Source organism: Tasmannia lanceolata, unplaced genomic scaffold (assembly GCF_043159265.1).
Source record: "Tasmannia lanceolata isolate RefF3 unplaced genomic scaffold, GAP_Taslan_0.1 ptg000007l, whole genome shotgun sequence".
NCBI lineage: Eukaryota > Viridiplantae > Streptophyta > Magnoliopsida > Canellales > Winteraceae > Tasmannia > Tasmannia lanceolata.
The window spans coordinates 22,887,040-22,905,862 of record NW_027518684.1 but is presented as its reverse complement, the minus strand read 5'-3'; the positions used below and the strand labels follow the sequence as shown (position 1 = coordinate 22,905,862).

General features: G+C 39.6%; 1 pseudogene across 1 annotated transcript; it reads left to right on the top strand.

The window, feature by feature from the left end:
- The first annotated feature begins 4,617 nt into the window (after positions 1-4,617).
- Positions 4,618-7,856, top strand: LOC143882302 (silicon efflux transporter LSI2-like; annotated as a pseudogene). The gene is made up of 2 exons (XR_013252166.1): positions 4,618-5,772; positions 7,601-7,856. The product of XR_013252166.1 is annotated as a silicon efflux transporter LSI2-like (transcript).
- Positions 7,857-18,823: the final 10,967 nt, after the last annotated feature.

Here is an 18,823-nt window from a genome sequence, read left to right as displayed (position 1 = left end):
CGGCTTTGGGGACTTGAATGAGGCGGAAATCAAGGCCACTTTGCAAGGTATTAGACTAGTGGAATCCATTGACCTGGATAAGCTTATAGTGGTCATGGGCGAGTGTTTGGGAGATGTAGAGCCATCTCCGATGGCAAGTGGTGGAGATGCAGATCCACGTTCGTCGGTTATTTTGTAGCGGTTTGATCTTCACCCAAGTTAAGAAGATTGGGTTTTAGTCGAAGCCATCTTTGGTTTGGGTGGAGTGGGTGTAGGTCCGAATTTGGACCGACCCACTATAAAATCTCTAGTGCAATCTTTTCTGTTACTCCTTCCATCTTTTATTTGCACTTAGATTTTTATCTTGCTTGGATTTGATTGATAAGTTTGTTATATTGTTTTAATTCTCATTAATCTTTTTAAAAGAGCAAAATTTTTCTAAAACCCAATTCACCCCTCTCATGGGTTGCCACCTGGGCCTATATTTCTAACAAACATTGTTTTGAAAAATTTCATCCTGGATCAACCATAAGAAATGTTTGTTGATAACTATTAAAATTTGATTTGAAAAGGGGAAATGTTATCAGCACTACTGTATTTTGATGATGGCACTCATCGCTTTATTAAAAGTACAGTATGACCCGCACCATAGGATGATCCAAACCGTCCATTATATGGGCCACAGCCTAAATAGGTTGTGTCCCAAAAATCATTTCGATAGGTTGATCCTAACCCTCCAATCTGAATGTTAGAGGGTTAATCCTATCCCTCTATAGATCGGAGGGTTAGGGTCAACCTATGGAAATAAATTTTGGGGCACAACCTATTTAGGCTGTGGCCCATCTAATGGACGGTTTGGATCATCCTATTGTGTTAGCCATACTGTACTTTTGATCTAAGTTTGGCTATTTTAGTTTTCCATATTTCCAAGTAGGATATAATACCAGAAATAGAAAAGATGAACCACCCTAACCCGACCCATGTCGATTTATCAAACCATATCTATCAACCCGGACCTATAGCGAGTTATGAAACAATGCAGACCCATATCGAGTTATCAAACAATGCCGACTGGGCAAACTAACCACCCTCCAAAGAAGAATAGTATTAGGTGATCACTTAAATTAGTCCTTTTTCGTTGCTTTCTTGATTTTCCCATGTTGCCAGTACCTTGTTCAGATGGTTGGTATCTATCAGCTATGGGAGCTTTTAGATAAAAAAAATTGATGATCATGACCAAGGCTGTGACATTATATTACTATCGATGGATATAATGAATGACTAAGCATGAGTAATGATAATGATTGCATTTCAAAAGACCAAGGCCCCGTTTTTATTCATGTGCTACCAGATTGAATTTTGGTATGTTTGACTAGCTAGTAAGTTTGCTATTTGTAGTTGATTTTCGTTTTGAATTATTTACAGGTGAAGAGAATTTTTAGTTTTTTATTAGCTACTTGCTATTTTCATTTTGAGGAGTCAGTTTAATCGGTCCATGGAGAAGATTGGTGATGCAGTGCCAACATGGCAGCCATCTCATGCCTAGGTGGCTTCAGGTGGAGTTCCAAAGTGTATTCTCGCATTAAAACCTTATTTTTGGACTATACAAATGGTGGAATTTAGAAATGTGGTAAACTAAGAAGTTGTAGATCTTTTTGAGATGTTTCCAACAAGTATTTGTGGCCGAAAATTAGTCAAGTGGTTAAAAAGTTATGATAGTTTTAGTGGACTGTGTCTGTTGGTTCCCAAGCTAGTCAAAGCTAGTGAGTTCCAAAGCAATTAATGATATGTAAGTCCCTAAGCTAGTGAGTGGATGAGCTTGCACGGATTTTCTCTTGTCTTCTGGTATAGGGGATTTTGGACTTGGATAAACTTATGTAATTGATGAAATATCAATTGGGTTGAGCATTGCTTCCATTTTCTTCTTCTCTTGGATACGATCTTGTTTTATAATTTCTCTTCTTCTTCCCTCTTGCACACCCGCATTATCCGGTATCAGAGCCAACGTTACTCTCTTGGGCTAACTTCGATTTGATTTTCATAGTGGCACGAAGAGGTAGAGAAAAGCGTGGTAACCAAATGATGGAAGATTTGAGAGACGAAAGAGATGATGAACTTTAAGCGCTTCGAAGACAAGTTGAGCAACTTTCCATGCGTCTTGAATGCCAAGAGGCTCGTAGTGAGCGTGGTGGATCAAGCCGTGGAGGTTCTAATGATGAGTCCGATGTGAATCCATTCGCCAATACTCGTGAGGCTAGGTTGAGAAGGTTCTATTGTGATTTCGACACCGTCAAGATTGATTTGTCGGAGTTCCATGGTTGTCTACAACCCGAAGTCTTTCTTGAATGGCTTAGTGCCATTGAGAAGTTCTTCGATTATAAGGAGACCCCCGAAAGACAACGTACGAAGCTTGTGGCTATACTTTAACATGGTAGGATAAAGTTTAAGAGATGAAAATCCACAAAGAAAAGCGTAAGATTTCTTCTTGAGAGAAAATGAAGTCGAGGCTTAAGGAGAAAATTCTTTCTTTGGATTTTTCTCAATTATCTTTTCTCAATTCAAAAAGCTACGCTAAGAATCCAAGGGTGTGTTGGACTACACCGAAGAATTCTACAAACTTATGGCTCTCTACCTTCTCTTCTCAAAATTAACTCTCAAACCCTAAAATATATGAGATCCTCTTCTTCCTTTTAAAACAAAGGCAGAGAGAGAGAGAGAGAGAGAGAGAGAGAGAGAGGGGCGATGAGTATGGATGGTGTTGGTAGTGTGGTTTTTGGATTTTTTCTTTTTTTTTTATGTATATGATGGAATGGGTTTGGGCTATTTTGAACAAGGGAAGTGTGAGTGCTGATGGTGGAAGATGAAGAGAAATGGGGATGGAGATGGAGGTGACCGGCAGTGATGGAGGTGCCCATGAGAAGGTGAAGAGGAGCGGTGGTGAATTTTGTGGGGTTGGGGGCACCAAGGAATGCCGGAGATGGTGTCTCGGCCTCCTCCTTTCTCCTCTCTCTTGCTTCTCCTTGCAAATCTTAGAAGTCTCCTCTTATAATTGTATTTTGGGTTTTTATATAACTCTACGTTGGAAAATTGATCCAAGCCGTTCATTTACCATAAATGACCTAGATGGCTTTTTTGCTTTAGAATTATTTAGAAACTATGCCATCTTCTTTCAATCACTATCATCCATTTGTCTCTTTCATCCTACAGCCCACATTTGTTGCTTCATAAAGAAGCCATGTCAAACTCCAAGAATGCCTTTAAAATGAGAAATTACTCAATTTCCCCACCAAAACACTTTTTTGTTTTTTTGTTTTTTTCTAAATAGAAAGTTCACTTTTCTTTTAGAAACAAAAGATAGCGTATCATTACTAAAAATAAATATTAATGATATTATTAATAATAAATAAAAAGGATGTACTCCTCGGATTCGGATGTTAAACTGATCGGATATACCATTTACAATATTCGCATCCGCTAAGAGCCGGATATCTCATAAACGGATTCGGATAATATCCGCTTGAAACGATTCGGATAATATTAGCTTTAAACCGATGGTAATCGAATTTCGAATATCCATTTACACGACGAGGCATCTGTTTTATAAATCTAAACACGGGGATAAACATTGATAAAAAAAAAAGATTCAAAAATAGAACATGCAGATTGAAGTTCATGAATAATAGAAATGCCAGAGACTCAATCCTCATACAAAGCTGCAATTTGTGCTCAAATCTTCATGTCCAGTAAAAACCTTGGACGAGGTGAGTTCATATCTTCTCATTTTCCTTTTTCTTTGGATTGTCAGGAGAAATTTGATTATGGGTTTTTGGGATTTTTAGCTTTGGATATTGGGTTCTTTTCTTTCTATGTCTAGAGGGTCTCTAAGGTGAAGAGATAAACATAAAAGCAAGTGCAGAGATTGTTGAAAGTTTGGATTTCATGCGTTTTTGAGGTTTGGTTTGATTTCCTTAAAAGGGTCTTTGGAATATCTGACTTGGGACAATGGGCATTTCTGAAACTGGAACTTTTTTTTATGCTTTTGAAGTTCCAAACGTTTTGAGTTTTCTTCAAAAGGATTTCATTAGCATTTTGAAATTTATAATTTGGAAAAACTGCCATGGAAGTATCAAGTATTTATAGACTGTCAAGACTTTCTCAAGATTTTGAATTTTGGGTTTGTTTTATTTTTATTTATTTTTTATTTTACTTCCATGGTTCTTAGGTAGTTAAGTTCTCCCTATTTAAGACCCTGCAATGTGAAAAATCAACTCTACAAGAAATTGAGAAGTGTTTTTTATAATTCACTCAAGCTTTGATTTAGTGGATTTTATTAAAAAAAAAAAAAAACTCAAGCTTTGAATTTCTTTGGCTTTTGTTTTTGTTTTTTGTTTTTTTTGTTTTTTTTTGCTTAGCCAAGGTTTGTATTTGGATGTGAGAACTGTAGAACTTGTCACAGGTTTTGATCTTGGTTTTTCTTCTTTTATTTTTTTTCTGAAGGTGGCGATGGATGCGTATCTACTTTGTCAAAATTAATCCCATTTAGAATTCATTGGGATTGTGACTTTGCTGTTTCTTGGGTTTTCTGCTAAGCTTCTTAGGATTTCAATAAGAGAAAAATGCAATGTGATCCAGGATAAAGTCTGTTCTTGGATTGATTTCCTTGGGCAATTGACATCCCAAGTTAGTAAAAATGGCCATGGCGGCAACAGTAAAAGTAGTTCTAGGCTCAATTGCCTTTGCAATATTCTGGGTCTTGGCAATTTTTCCCGCAGTCCCTCTTCTACCCATTGGAAGAACTGCAGGCTCCCTTTTGGGAGCCATGCTAATGGTCATCTTCAGAGTCATAACCCCAGACCAAGCTTATGCTGCAATTGACCAACCGATTCTCGGCCTCCTATTCGGAACTATGGTTGTTAGTGTCTATCTTGAACAAGCCGATATGTTCAAATACTTGGGTAGATTCCTCTTATGGAAGAGCAAAGGTGGCAAAGACTTACTCTGTCGAATTTGCATCATATCTGCCCTTTCAAGTGGTCTATTCACTAACGATTCTAACGGAATTCATTTTGAAAGTTGCTAGGCAGCATAGTTTGCCACCTCAACCTTTCCTTCTAGCCCTTGCTTCAAGTGCGAATATTGGGTCGTCCGCAACTCCGATTGGGAATCCACAGAACTTGGTTATAGCTATTCAGAGTAAGATTTCTTTTGGAAAATTTGTAGTGGGTATCATTCCTGCAATGTTATTGAGAGTAGTAGTCAATGCTGTTATTCTTCTATGCATGTTTTGGAGGTTATTGTCTGTTGAAAAGGACAAGGAGGGCGCAGCTGAAGAAATAATTGGTGAGGAGGATGTGGTTTCTCAAAGGTTCTCACCGGTGACTATGTCGCATCACACGTCTTTGAACTCTCAAGAGGGGAGTTATGCAGTTGACACTGTAGACAATATAAAGCGATCCTCAAGTGGTGGAATTGAGTCCATGAGGGATTCAAATGCATCAAAGGAGGAGGGTAATGGTGGAGTTACTCAGATCAGAGAGGAAAATGCTCTTGCAAGAAGGATAGTTAGGAGTCAAGTCAATGGTTTTAGGGATGGGGAATCTTCGGAAATATCAAGTGAAAGATGGTATGATTGAGAGATGGAAGAGGACATTATGGAAGACATGTGTTTATCTTGTGACACTTGGAATGTTGGTTTCTCTGTTGATGGCGTTAAACATGTCGTGGACTGCAATTACTGCTGCAATAGCTCTTGTGGTTCTCGATTTCAAGGATGCCCAACCATGCCTGGAAAAAGTAAGCAATATAATTATAACGTTGATTTTTCTGCGAATTTAAGGAAAGATATCCTTATTTTTTGGGTGCTTACTCCCATGTGACTATTTGTTTTCGTTAGATAAATTGAAGTTACATAGGTGTTTTTTGAGATGACTGGAGTGGCCTTCTATTTTCCCATTTATCCCCATCCTCTAGATATGATTAGAACGTTCAAGGTTTTCACAACAATTACAGGCATTCATTACTAATGTTTTCCGATATATTTTGTCTAATCATACAATGCATTTAGCACTGTCAGTAATGCTTAAGTAATGAATTTGGTTTCAGTTAATTCAATTTACATGATATTTTGTGATACATGTTTGAATTATAAGTTCCCAGTTTTTGTGAAATGTTTTGGAAATCTATTTACCCAATCTATAAATGGATGATTCTGTAGAAGTTATATTGCAACAAGAATGTGAAAGCTTCACCTTAGTTTAAGGAAAATGTTAGATATTTTCAAAATGTTTTGGGGCAATTCAAAATATTTGAAAGTGTTTTATCAAAATAAAAAGAGAAATTCAAACAGATTTTCAAACAGGGCCGGTCGACGCTGAGTTTTGGTCGAACGTGGATAAGAATCTGGAATTGTATATGATTTCCAAAAAGGTATGACTGGTTGACCGCGGTTCTTTGGACAGGAAAAATAAAGAGTCCAGAAGCATATGGGGGGGGGGCGACCGCGGGTAGCCCGGTCGACCCTAGCTGCGCGAAAACCTATCCGTTGGGAGAAAAATGGACACATCTTTTCACTTCTTCTTTTGAATATCTTAGTATCCTTTTGCTTCCCAACAGTCATGGATGATTTTAAACTCAAGGGACACTTTATGGGATCCAAATTAGTTATATCGCGAAGAGGTGCGATCTAACAGGCATTGTACAAACCAATCTAAAGGGTACTTTGAAGGGATGCTTTTAACGTTCTAAAGGGTACATTGAATGGATGCTTTTCACATTGAAAAGACATCTGTGGCTCTATAAAAAGAGCAGAAAATCTATCTTTTGAGAGGTAATTATTGCTGGATCTTTTCTCTCTTGAAATCCTCTACTCTCTTGTTTTTAAAGGTAAGTTGTATACAAAATAGTGCACTAAATACTGTTTTTCTGCAGAAACAGTTTTAGTGAATTTCTCTAGGGCGTTTTGGGTTTGATTCCGCTTGTGCAAAGCGTCAGCAAACATTTGTAGGATATTCCTACAAGACTTCATTGTATCTTGGAAGCAATTCGTGGATCCCCTTTGCACACTAATGGTGGGGGCGAAATTTGTCTTAAGGAAAGCGATTACGCGCCTTGAAGCATCACCACTTATTAATCTTAGACCTCCATCAACATCAGATCCCACTAACAGAAAACACAGAATTTTGTACTTTGGAACTGGCAATGGGAGTTTAAGCATGACTGTGAATCAAGGACACTTTGAGTCTAAGAAGCTCTGTAAATGTTGCTTTTACTTGGAAAAAAAAAAGGATAGAAAAATCACCTTGGCCTAATCATGAAACTTTCATAACATCCTTAAAGATATGCGAACACTTATGTGATTGCAATCAGTTGGCTACTGATGTTTCACTTTGATTGAGATCTTACTAATGGGTATTAAATGCTTCTCAAAAGGATAAATCTCAGATATTTTACTGCCATTTTTTTCAAAACGATTCTCATTTATCACAGATAAATCTCAGATATTTTACTGGAAAGCATATTCCTATAAAAATCATGTTGAAGCTACTTTATGCCTAACAGATTCATTTACTCATCAAAGGATCTTAACATAGTTGCTTTCGTTTGTCATTGCATCCTGAAACAGGTTTCATATTCACTCTTGATATTTTTTTGTGGGATGTTTATCACTGTTGATGGTTTCAACAAGACTGGGATACCAAGTACTATGTGGGATTTCATGGAGCCATATGCACGGATTGATCGTGCTAAAGGGATGGCAGTTCTTGCACTTGTAATACTTGTCCTATCTAATATTGCTTCCAAGGTACCTACCGGTAAGTTTAACACTATTTTTCTCTTTATTTTCCAATTATCTAATTGGTGATTTAGAAATTTTAGATGCCTACATGGGATCAAGCCGGAGTCTTGAGTGATATAGATTCTATGTTATTCTTCCTTTTGTGTCCTATGAATGAACTGTTTGACATTGATTGAAAAACATGCATGATGTTTTGGCGTTTTTAATTTTAAAATCTTCTCTTCTAAAGCTTCACTGTTCCAAGTGGATTTGTTCTATGGTGATTTCTTTTTTAAACTAAACATAGGGCCAGGTGAAACGTGGGAAGGATCTGTGGATATAAATTTGCATGCCATTGGAGATAGCATTCATCACACTCCAAATTCTATAAAAATTTTATGGATTGGTAATAGGTATGTATTAATTTAATTAGCTTTGAAGTTGTGTTACACACTGGTTTAAAAGAAGCACTGTCATACTGCAAAAACTATGTGAAGCTTGGCATTTTAAATCCTTCAATATTAAGGGGTATTGTCACTGGGTGCATTTTAGGCTTATCTTAGTGAGGTACATCTTTTTCTCTGTCTCTTGTTTGTTTTCTTCTCTTCTTGCTCTCCTTCACCTCATCCTTTCTACTCATAATAACTTAAACAAGGTATCAGAGCCATGGTTGCAAGCACATAAAGGTTGGGTGTTCTTATGCAAAAGGTACTTATCTCAAATCTATTTCATTCCTTTTGAAACTCTTTATTGTTTCACATCTTAAACTGCAGTCGCCATTTTCTTGAAGGTTATTATACTTTTTTTTTCCACTTTGGATCTTCCATTCTTTCTTTTTTTTTCCTTCCTATTTTCAAAACCTTACCTATGAATCCCATGCCTTTTGGTTGTATTTCATATATTTTTATCGAAGTTCTTATTAACATGCACCCTCTTAAGTTAGTTGCAATTTAGCCATCTTAGCATAAGTGAAGCTCCTTCTAAAACAGGGCAATTAGAATAGGATGTCGATTTCAGTGCATGATTCTGGCAAGCCAAACACACCCTATATGTTCCAACACACTTAGAGTATGTGGTGATTCTTGATTATGCAAAAAATTGCGTAATAGCATACCCAAACTGTGCTACTTATTCCTTCATTTCTCTTATTTCCTTGTCATGTTTCTCTCCTTGCTGCCAGATCAACTCTCCCTGCTGCCAGAAAAGTTTGGCTTGTCGTCAATTCAATTCACCTTGTTGGCAAATAAACTCTTTACACGTTGTTCTGTATCTTCTTCAACTGCAATGTGGTGTTGCACTTAAAATTTTATTTATTTATATTTATGTGTGAAGAGATTTATGGTCATATTCATAGAGATATATCAATAGAGAGAACTTAAAAAAAAAATGCTCAGAGTTTCACCTTTGCACAGGTACTGTTCATCTCTATTTTCTTTTGCCAATTTATTTCTACTGAAATTTCAAATTACGATCCTCCAGGTTACATCAGTTAGAAATATTAAACCCAGAAGGCAGTCCAAAATCAGTTACATTACTAATATATAGGCCAAAACATGATGTAACTGCTCAAAAGTTTTGATTAGTTTCCATTGAATCCGTGAAATTTGTAAAAAGGTACACTGATACTTGTTGGAAGACCCCCAACTCAACTGACTATAATCAAAGCTCTACCTCTGAATGACATCCTAGAGGCTAGAGTATGGTCGCAGCATTCTTAATCTTGAGTTTAAAAAGCCTTCTGCTGCTCCAAAATTTTATGGTGAACCTTATAATTGTTTTGGCTTCCCTACTTGCATATCTTCTTGCAATCTGTATATTGTGGGTATATTTTCTTATACGATAGCTACAATATGGTCGCAACATTCTTAGTCCGTGAAGTGAAAATAAAGGATTGCTTAATGTTGAGAAAAGAAGAAGAATGGAGAGAATGAGTGAGTTGGGTAGAGCTCCCCCTTACTTATGTATTTATAGATAAAGAGAAAGAGTACAATGACTATAGTGCCCTTAGGCACATATACACTTCTAACACTCCCCCTCAAGCTGGAATGTATATATATTATATATTCCTAGCTTGTTACATATATCATTTAGCTTTGCTTTACTCAATGACTTGGTAAACACATTAGCTAGCCGGTCCACTAATCGAGTGAAGGAAAGGCATATATCACCCTTTTGTATTCTGACTTATGAAATGACAGTCCACCTCTATGTGCTTGGTTCTCTCATGAAAGACATGATTGGTGGCATGTGAATAGCCGTCTTTTGTCACAATAAAGCTGAGCTGGGGATGATGAAGAGAAACCAATCTCGGGAGAAAGTGCAACCAGATAAGCTCTCCACTCGTATGTGACACGGATCGATATTCTGCTTTTGTACTTGACTTGGATACTATGTCTTGTTTCTTACTTAGCCATGACACTAAGTTACACCCAGCCAAGGTACAATATCCAGTGGTGGATCTCCTATCTGTTGGTGACCCTGTCCAGTCTGGTCACAAAATCCTTCTAACTTCTCATGCCCATGCCTCTTGAATAGTTGGCCTCTTCCTGGAGCACCTTTCAAGTACTCAATAATCTGAAGTATTGCTGCTCAGTGAGAGGTATGTTGTGAGCTCATAAACTGGCTAACTACCCATATAGCAAATGAGATGTCTAGACGAGTGACTACGAGATATATAAGTTTGCCAACCAACCTCCTGTACCGGCCAGGATCATCTAACAATTCTCCCTCTTCTGGAAGAAGTTTGACATTCGGGTCCATAATCACGACATCATATTTCACTCCAAGAGAACCTATCTCATCTAATAAGTCTAATACGTACTTTCTCTGTGAAAGAAAAAGACCACTGCAATAATAGGCTACCTTAATCACAAGAAAGTATCTCAAGCGAACCAGACCCTTGGTGGAAAACACTTTCTGCAGGAAAGTTATCAACTTATGTATACCCATTGAATCACTCCCGGTAATGATAATATCATTCACATAAGCTATGAGAAGAACATATTCGGCATCAGACTGATGGCTAAAGACGGAGTGATTAGCCGCACATTGCTTCATGCCAAAGCGGATAAGAGCGTCACTCCTAAACCATGCTCTAGGAGATTGTTTTAAGCCATAAAGAAATTTTCGCAATCGGCAGACTGAGGAGGACATCTCCCCCTGAGCAACAGACCTAGAAAGTTGCTCCATATAAACCTCCTCCGGTAGATCTCCTTGCAGAAAGGCATTCTTGACATCAAACTGATATAATGGCCAGCCTTGGTTGACGGCTAGGGAGATCAACACTCGAACAAAGGGAATTTTCGTGTCCCGGGAGAATGTCTCAGTGTAGTTAACGCCAAATGTTTGTATATCCCTTTGCAACCAAGCGCGCCTTAAGGCGCTCAACTGTGCCATCGGGTAAGTATTTAATGGCATAGACCCAATGATAGCCCACTGCCGAGCACCATGAGGTAGAGGGACCAAATCCCCAGTCTGATTGGCCTGAAGAGCGGACATCTCAAGATCATAGCAGCGTGCCAACCATGATGACCAAGGGCCTCGTGCATAGACTCCGGCAAAGAAACATAAGACAAGGAAGACACAAAGCTATGAACAAATGGGTGAGATGATCATAAGAAACAACAGAGGAAATGGGATGTGGAGTGCTACGTGAATGAGTACGTGAAGCAATAGGGAATCTTCAAAAACATCAGGAGATGGAAGAGTAGGTACCTGAGAGAGGGGCCGGTATCTCCTGCTGAGAAGTTGATACTTCGGGAGGAGGGCGATGGGCATCTAGCCTCAAACGTCGCTAATAGACCCTTGTAGTAGCTGGAGGAGGAGGAGTCATCATCACCGGCAATGGTGTGGATGAGGGCGTAACAGGGTCAGGAAGAACAAGAAGGGGAAGGGATTTGCGAATCGAGCACAATTTTACTACTCTCATTAGGAATAGTAAAGAAGGATGTAGACTCAAAGAAGGTGACGTTGGCAGAAATGAACAGTTTGCCTAACCAAGGACCGTAACATTGATAACTCTTCTGAGTACAAGGGTAGCCCAGAAAGACACATCGCTTCGCCCTAGGATCCAATTTATCGAGACCAGTAACGAGGTCGTGAACAAAACAGACACAACCAAAGACCCGTGTGTAAGAAGAAATGGATCTCTCTAAGGATGTAAGACCATGAAGGGGGATTTACCACCTAAAACTGACGGAGGAAGGCGGTTAGCCAAGAAGCATGAGGTGAGGATGCAATCACTCCAGTAGGATTTTGGGACCTGCATTTGAAAGAGAAGAGTGCGGGCCATATCAAGTAAATACCTCAAATTCCTCTTAGCTACACTATTTTGTTGAGAGGTGTAAGCACTAGAGGACTGATCATGAGTAGAGAGGAAGTTTTGAAAACCATTAGAGGGTAGAAAAGTACTCTCTAACATTCTCAGTGCGCAAACATTTAAGGGTGCAATTATATTGATTAGTGACCTCAACATGAAAAGTGCGAAAAGCATGAAAGACTTTAGAGCTGTCTTTAAGTAAAAATAGCCATGTCATACAGAGGTCATCAACAAACACAATAAAATATCTATATCCAAAAAGAGACATAATCCGTGAGGGACCCCATACATCAGAATGGACCAACTCAAAAGGACTCGAGACCCTACTAAGAACTCTTGATGGAAATGACACATAATGGTGTTTTCTAAGTTCACAGGAATCGCACTGAAATGACTGAACTGGGCTAGAAACAATGGACGTCTGCTGAAATCGTTGAAGAGAGGGATGACCAAGGCGACAATGCTAGTGATAGGCGTCGACCAAACTATGCAAAATGGCATGCAAGGGGCTACAATCAAGCAGATAGAGCCCATCCATCTTACCTCTTGAACCAATCGTCTTCCTAGTCAGGAGATCCTGAAAGACACAATAAGAAGAGAACAAGAGACAGAGCAGTTAAGACGTTTGGTAAGTTGGTTAATAGAAATTAAATTAAATGTGGACTTAAGGACACATAGAACGGATGATAATGAAAGCCCAGAGTGAGGAGAGATAATACCAACACTAGAAATGGGAGTGGTGGTCCCATCAACAAAAGTAATAGAGTGAGAGACATAATGGAAAGGCCGAAACGAACTAAGGGTAGCAAAATTACCCGTCACGTGGTTCGAGGCCCCGAAATCAATAATCCAAGAGCTAGAGCTAATAAGAAGAGAGGCAGGCGCTACCTTGCTGTGCAAAACCCGCAGTAGGCGGTCGGTTGCTCAAGCGCAGGTGCTAGAACTCGTCATAGTCAGCTCGAGAGAGGAGGAAACCCTCATTAGATGTCGCTAGGCTGGCAGAGGAGGATGTGGAAGCATCAAGAAGACCGACGACAGTGATGTGAGCAAAAAGGTGTGGACGGAGCTCGAGATGTAAGGCATAGCAAAGTATCCACATGATCCTCTGCTACCTGAGAGTGAGTGCAATGAGGGCGGCTGCGCCCACCAGGACCACGTCCGCCGCCAACATTGTGGCCATCAGCACGGCCTCGACGGCCCCAACCACGACCAAATGTGCTACCTCTGGGTCCAAAACGGTCACCACTATCATACGCTGCAAGGGTCGAACCATCAACAGGCAGAACAGGAGAGGAACTACTCTAGATACACTTGTAGGCATGAGAGTAAACTTCCGTGAGGGATGGAAAGGAACAAGGGACAATTATCTGTTGTCTAAGAGGCAGAAAGTAAGGGCACAAGGCGTCAAGGAAGTGAACAACATGGAGCTGCTCCTGTTGCCGGGCTAGAGTGGCTAGATCAACTGTAAGGGGCATAAATACATCGAGTTGCTCATAGAGTGACATAAAGTGACTATAGAAGGCAATGGGGGGTGTATCGCCACCCTGGAGGCGCATCCACTCTGAGTATGTGGCACGAATGTGTGTGAGGAATATAGGACATCTGTATGATCCTAGATCTCTTTGGAGGTCTTAAGGCACATCATCGTGACTGTCATGTGAGGTGCCATGCTCTTCCATAGGAGCATACGAATGAGGGCATCATCCTGTCGCCATCGAGCGTATGAGGGATCCGTAGAAGAGGGAGGACCACGCTCAATGAAATCAACCTTTTCTCTAACTAGGAGGTAGGTCTCAACCGCCATACACCAATTGAGATAGTTGGACCCGTCCAGTTTTTTCGAAGTCATAGCCATATGTGGGAATGAAGTCTCCATAGAAGGGGAATAGCTAGACGAAGGTGACGAAGGTGGATGAACAACACTGACTCGAGGAGGCGGGCTGATAGGAGGATCCATGAAGATAAAGAAAGAAGGAGACTCTCAACTACGCAATGGCAAAAGGATAATAGAAAAAAAAAGAATCACTAGATGAGTCCGGACACCATTCCATGGCTCCGAAGAAGGCCATAGACATGGTACTGCTATCAAGGAAGAGGAGAGAAACTATCAAAGTAGATCGGTGCCTCGGGAAGGGATAAAAAAAGAGTGAAGACGATTTAGATCATGAAGGAGATGGGTTTAAGAGACCTAAGAAGGAGGATGAGTGGTAAAGGGGGTTAGACTAGAGTATTTAGGTAGAGATTAGGGTATTGTGAAAGCGTATGAAGGGTGGAGGAGGGGTCGGATTAAGGTTTGGGTTAGGGTTACGGCAATGGGAGGTGGAGAGGAGGTCTAAGGAGGGAGGTGTCGGGTGAGGGATTTTAGGGTGGGTGGGGAGTCGGTTTAGGGTTGGGAGGGTGGTGGGGGCGTCGGATTAGGGTTTGGATTAGGGTTACGGCAATGGGAGTTGGAGAGGAGGTCTAAGGAGGGAGGCGTCGGGTGAGGGACTGTAGGGTGGGTGGGGAGTCGATTTAGGGTTGGGAGGGTGGTGGGGGCATCAGAAAAGGTTTTAAGCTAGGGGGGGGGGGGGGGGTTGGTTTAGGGTATGGAGGGTGGGGAAGGTGCCGTATGAGGGGGTTGGGGATGTCAGATTGGGTAGGGGCATCAGTTTAGGGTATGGAGGGAAGAGGAGAAGATGGTGGTTGACATGGACGCATGGAGGAGAGATGGTGGAGGCGTGGGGTAGTGGACTCGAGAGATGGTGGAAGCGTGGTGGAGAGGAGAGGAAGAAGGAAGCAAGGAATGCTTCCAATGGTGGTCCCTAGGGCACCAAAACCCCAGGGCTCTAATACCATGTTGAGAGAAGAAGAAGAATCGGGAGAATAAGTGAGTTGGGTAGAGCTCCCCATTAATGTATTTATGGATAAAGAGAAAGAGTACAATGACTTAGTGCCCTTAGGCAGATATACACTTTACCGCATCAACCAAGCACTCTGCCACGTCATCGACTACTTGACCTGTTCATGCAGAGTCGAATAGGATTTTTTTTGGCTGTATTTTCACCCGCAGCCGCATTTTGAAACACTGGTTTATCGAATAATTCTCCAATAAAAGGTGTGTGGGGATGGATGCGATTAGAACTGTACAAATAGGTTGCAAACTTGCAATCTAATAGGTGGGAGCATGTCAAGAATAAATGGTATAAATAGTGTTGCAAATTTGCAAACTAATGAATGAGGCCGTTTTGAGCATAATTTGTAAACTAATGTTGCAAGTTTACAATCTAATTGGTGGGGACATTTTGGGAATAGATGTTACAAATAAAATTAAGGTTTGTGCAATGTAATGGGTGGAGCACTTATACATCCAATGGTTGTCGAGCATGATACAGTCAATGGTTTAGGACTTTAGGGTGTATTTGGGTATTGTCAGATTAAAAGTTGTATATGATAGCATTTTAATTGCAGATACAAGTATGTTGTTATACTATAACATTGTTACCCGTGACAGTTTGGCAGTCTTAATCAAATATCAGAAATTTCGAAATATTGTGGCCTTAACTAAACAAAGTCTGCTCATATTATAATATATGATATTGCAGAACATTGCAATATTCTTTGTAAACTTCTGTTTGAAAACTTGCTTTGACAATCATTTTGACTTGCATGAGTTGACTGGACTTTTCCCACCAAGTGACTCGCCTGAGTAAATAAAAGATTCTGCTGCATCAATCATTGACTCCCTTGAGTTGACTTGGGTTTACACTCTGTGAGTTCTTGTCTGGGTAAGAGTTTCTAGACACTGGTGTAAACCAAAGACAGCCTTGTAATATATACAGTAGGAGGTGAATTTCCAATCCAATGGATGATCATTCTTGCTATGGCTGGTATAAACACTTGAATCGGGTTGCAGGTCTAGAAATAGCGGGGATGCTTACTCGGCTAGGGCTGCAAATTTGCCATTTAATGAGTATGGGAATTATGGGAATAAGTGGTCTAAATATAATTGCAAATTTGCGGTCTAATGAGTGGCTGCATTTTTCGAATAAATTCCATTATGTTACAATGCTGTGTATAATTCCTGCTCGGCTTCCTCTAATAATTTGTAGAATTTCGCCGCATTTGTATCAGGCCCCTCCCTACTTGTTCGTGCCGTCCTGGCCCCATCATCTGCTGCCACATTGTCCTCATTAGGGTTCACCCTTGGCCTTATGTCGTCTAATAATTAATGCACTTCGTCTTGTATCATCGGTTCTTCATTCACTCGGCGATCCTATTAGCCATAACACCCACCGATGATCCTGCTTCCCTCATGGGAAACCCATCTGGTGTAGCCATTCATGATCCTATCAACGATCAAATGATCATATGAATCGTTAACACCGACCAATTGAATGTTAGCACATCTAGCACATGGGCATCTGATCTTGTTCCCGTAAAGTGTATTAGCAAATGCAAATTTAAGAAACTCCACAATGCCACGCCTGTACGCTGGTTCAATCCTATTTAATACTTAGTTGAAAAAATGTGAGACCTGTAACTTGAAATAATGAAAAAGTCAAATCTTTATATGTAAAGGTAATGTCACTTCTTAGGGCAGTACCTTGGCAGTGGCATCCAACTTTTATCCATCACCTATCTCCCCGATTTTCTCAAGAACAAGATGAAATTTATTGGAAGGAATGAGTATGACTAAGAAGAAAACCCACATAAGGGATATCAGCCAATTTGGATATGTCTGTATTTAATAGCAACCATATCATTCATTGATTCCTTAGCCTTGCTCCCATGGATATGTAAGAACCTATCATAGTAGGAAATTTCCAGGTTTCTTAAGCTAGACATACACCCAAATACGAAACCTAAACCTCTAAACCAAATAACCATATGATGTAAGTGTGAGAAAACCAATCAGTGTGAAACAACCAATTACTCTAAAATCTTAGGCCGTTGTAGATAGCGTAATTTAATCTTTCACACTTTAAAACTCCCCATATAAATGTGTGTGTATTATTGCTAACTATTAAATGTGGCAATCATTGAAACACTTCAACTAAACCTAATACGAAGAAACATAGTTGAATGGCTGGCAAGTTGTATCTAAAACCAATCTAGCTATACCAACAACAATGTCTGTATGTATTGTGAAATTTGAACAACTAATCATAAACATTGCCAGGCATTCTAAAAAACATGGTAAGGAAACAAACAAATCAGAAACGTAATTCATACAACACATTGATCGATGGAGAAGACAATGTGAAAAGAGATGGATCGAAACCCAAAACCTTCTTAACAACTTCTCTACCCAAATAAGCCAATCTCTGCCCAAACCTACTCTAAGACCTCAGATCTTAAAGCATAAAATGAGAGATTGGCAAAGCATTCAACTAATATTGCCTAAGCATGCGTGAAATATTTGCCAAGAATTCAACAAAATTGGCCAAGCAAGCAAACAAAATATTAAACAAGAAATGGGAACGCATTCACCTAATATTGGCCAAGCATTCGAACAAAATTTACAAAGCATTTAACTAATATTGGCCAACCATTTAACAATATTAGTGAAGCATTGAATATCAATTGAGAGTGCATTCAACAGGACATGGAGCATTCAACTAATATTGGCCTAGCATGTAACTAATATTGGCCAAGCGTTCAAGCTCAATTAGAAAAAAACATTCACTAATCTTACCGAAGCATTCAACAATATTGAGCAACCATTGAAGCTCAATTGATAAAGCATTCAACAAGAAATCTGAAAGCATTCAACTAATATTGGTGAAACATGAAATTGGCCAAGCATTCGAGCTCAATTTCTGAAGCATTCAACAAGAAATGGGAAGGCATTCAAGCTCAATTGACAAAGCATTCAACAAGAACTGCCAAAGCATTCAATAAGAATTAGCAAAGCATTAAAATCAGGCAATCCATGGAAAGGAAATGAAAAAAGAAGTTATTCACCAGATCCTCGTTGCGAAAATCTGATTTCGTTTGGAAAACTCGCCGGAGAAAAAAAAGTAGTCAGAGGTGAGGGTTACTGCGCGCAGGAGAAGAAAAATCTCGAGGGAAACGGTTCTGTGCCCTCGCTAGTCGCGCGACTAATGTTATTAAGGAATCTCCGACGTTCTTTATAAGACGTCGGTGATTATTCTATTCAAGGACGTTACCAGCACTTAAAGTAAATTAATTAATGACATTTTTACTTAATAAAACGTCAGTAATATTTTGATTTAGTGACGCTCAGTGAACATCGGTATTTCATTTTTCTGGGAATATCTCCTATATCTTTTGATTTAGTGACGCTCAGTGACCATGAGTATTTCATTTTTCTGGGAATATCTCCTATATCTTTGTAAATATGGGGTAATATCGTCATACCCTCTATGTAAAGAGTACCCCTTGAACACCCACTTGGTGCCCCTCTTTTAAGAGAGGTGTTTTTGAACTCAAAGTACCCCTATGATTAAATAATCTCCCCCACCCCCCTAACCAAGACCACATATTTAAATTATTGATTTGTTTTCATTTTTGCCGAATGGTCTATCCCAAAAGAAATGTTTATTGATAAATATTAAAACTTGATTTGAAGTAAATTAAATCATCGTGGACTACCTGCTATAATGGTTTTGTCTTGATATTGAAAAGTTATGGATTATGTTTGATCTAAGTTTGGTTATTTGTTTAATTACTACCTGCTCATGGGGCTGTGACATTAGAACTATATTTGGCACCCTACCTGTTGGTGAGGTTTTGACACCAAAACCAGACTT